The sequence below is a fragment of the Drosophila novamexicana genome, unplaced genomic scaffold, assembly GCF_003285875.2.
Source record: "Drosophila novamexicana strain 15010-1031.04,08,12 unplaced genomic scaffold, DnovRS2.1 tig00000193-arrow-pilon, whole genome shotgun sequence".
Taxonomy (NCBI): Eukaryota; Metazoa; Arthropoda; class Insecta; order Diptera; family Drosophilidae; genus Drosophila; species Drosophila novamexicana.
This window is the reverse complement of record NW_020824787.1, coordinates 6,922,832-6,925,967: the sequence shown is the minus strand read 5'-3', so window position 1 is coordinate 6,925,967 and position 3,136 is coordinate 6,922,832.

The window sequence follows — 3,136 nt, the reverse complement described above, 5'->3', positions numbered from 1 at the left end:
ACACACACATATATATATATATATGTATATGTATATGTATAAATTGCGATAGGACTGCGTGTCCTGGCTGGGCGCTTTCTTTAAAAAGGAACCCATCGCTGTGCACAAAGTAAATTTCAATTTAACCTTCATCGAGCAAAACTCATTTATATTTATAAATGCGCCGACAACGCAGCGGCGAAAACACAGGAAACGAATATAAATAAATGCCAAACTGAAGAAAACGAAACCAACGAGCAGACAGAGGCAGCGAGAGAGAGAGGGGGAGAGAGAGACAGAGAGAGAGAGAGAGCGGCTGAGACAGAGAACTCAAAATGGTCATAAGAAAATACAGGCACAATAAATAAACTGCGTGTGTCTGCTGCCATAATAAAAATACGCACAAAAATACAAAAAAATAAATACAAATGCAGCAAAGCAACGCAAATAAACACGAAGAAGGCGTACGAGAGAAAGGGAGAGCAGAGAGCGAGGAGAGCGAGGAGAGCGCACTGAGCACAGGCATAATAATAAAAATACAGAAGCAGGCGTCCCTGCGCTCCCTCGAAATGAGCGACAGGCCAAAAGGATAAAAATCCATCAAACTTGCAGATAAGCCAAAATACGAGATGAGTTCCGAACAACGCCACGCCCGCCGCCCCCTTTCCTGTGGCACCTGACCACCCCGACTGCGTCTACGTCCGCCCAGCAGCAGTTCCAGCTCAGCAAACTTAACTCATAAAAGGCGCAAATATTCGCAACATTCCCCTCTCCACATCCTAGCAAAAAAAAAAAAGATGTTTCATTTCGTTAATATACGAGGCTCATCATTGAGAATGGGCCAACCCAAAGGATCAAGTAACGAAACGGAACGGAACGGAATGGAACAATATAATACTGTAAATGAAATGCTGGCGTGCTATAAACGTAACGGTAAACTGATGACTCTGGCAAATGGGCAACGCTGTCAGCAAAAAAGAAAAGCAACAAAAAAAACAGAGCACATTTCTGCGATTTGGGTGAAATTATAGAAATTTGCTGCAATTTGCCCAAAACGAGGGAAAGTAAATACCTAGGAGTGTCATTTCCGTTAGTTGACTTAACTTGGAGATCTACGAAGGGATCTGTTTTTTAATTCCTTAAGGCACTTTTAAGAAATTGACCAAATGCCCCGATAGAACGAAAAGAATTATACAATTTCATTTTATTTCATAATATATTAACTTAAGGTAGAGTAAGTTTTGAGTTTATTCCAGAGAAGCAGTTCCTTTTTGTATTTCCGTCTCTTAACCTTTAAGAGCTACAGACCCGAAATCTTGATATAGGTCCTTATAGTATTCTCGCAGAACGAGAGTCACCAAATTTGATATATTGCTTCTAGAATAGTGTAAACAAATTAAGTATCTTTTATTTTATAGCCATTCTCAATTGCTTACGAGCTCTAAAAAGTACAATTATTAATTATATTTTTAGGCTTATTAAAAATTCTTAAAAATGTATTAAGTTTTTTATGACACCCAGGCAGAAACTATATTTTACAAAGTTAAAAATTTGACATGTTAGAAAATTAATAGTTAAAAAAATACCTGTTTTATTTGTATTGCAATTATTGTAATCTATTTTATAATTATTTAGATATTATTTTGTCATCATATAATCTTAAATAGGCATATTTAATAACTGTGATTCATACAGTTCATATTTGAATGCAATTTATTATTGTTATTTGACTTTTATTTAATTTCTTATTTTTCTATTAAATATTATTATTGTTAATATTATTATTAGTATTATTGCTGTTATTATTATTATTTGATTTATTTTTATTTTGTATTTTATTATCTTAAACCATATATCTATCTTCTTGTTTATTTCGAGCTGTTACAAACAAATTATAGCCTTAATTTTGAGTCCAACTAAATGTATAATAGTCGTAAATATTTATGAATAATTTGCTCAGATAGCTCACAAAAATGCAATACAATATACATTTCCGTATTGTCTTTTTTTATCTTTTTTTTTCTGCTGTCACTTCTTAAGTTTATGCCAAATTTCGAGGCAATATTAAAAACGATTTCATTTCATTTGGTCAAGACCGCAAGAGTCGCAACGCACAGACAATAAGTAAGGCCAATAAATAAGCGAGTACTCATCCAATGCTCCCCCAGCTCCCCCCTTGCGCATATGTGTTTATATATATATATATGGATAAGCGTGATGCGGGGCATAAATTTTCGGGAACAGCAGCTGCATATAGTACATATAAAAAGTGCGGCGGCTTAAGCGCCTGGCCATAAGTCAAGCCACGAATCGGTCCACGCGTCCAGATTCCGCAGTGTGTCCACAATGACGATAAATCTCATCGACACTAAAAATCAGATATATGCGCTACAAGAGCCGAAATCAGCGGCAAGTTATGGAGACGGCAGAGATAGAGGGATGGAGAAATGGAGTGCGGACCAGGGTGGGTTGGGAGTTGGGGGTGGGGGTGGGGGTGTGGGTAATGCCATTTATATGTCGCCATTAATGTCGTGTTATGAAAGTAATTTTCTTAAATTCGCATATTAAACGTTTTGGCCATTAATAATGAAGCAGCAGAGAGGGAGAGCCGGAGAGGGCGACGCTTGGGCACTATAATAAAAGCAGTGGAAAGAGGAAAAGCGGAAAGCGAGGTATGCGAGGAAAGAAGTTAAACAAGGAAAAGCGAAAATAACAAATATGAAAATGCTGTGCATGTTCCAAATGATCGCTTCAATAACCACAAAAACCATAAGAAACAGCGCCAGCAGCGAGTGAATGAAGTGAATGAATAAATGAATAACGCTCCGAATGATGCTACCCATGGATGCATGAATATGGCGTGATGGATTACAGCACACACACACACACACACACACACACACATACAGCTAAGCCTTGGCACATGATAAAAATTTATTTAGTTAGAGAGCAAATAGAAAAGCTTGAGACTAGCGGGAATAATAAACTACAACGTGAAGCTGGAGCTGCAGCTGGGCTACGTTTTGGCCGGGCAGCAGGAAATGCCGAGGCAGCTATTGACGCGCCATTGTCTAGAGTGGTTAGGCAAACACACACACACACACACACACACATACATATGTATATGTATATATATATATACATGTGCATGGGCTAT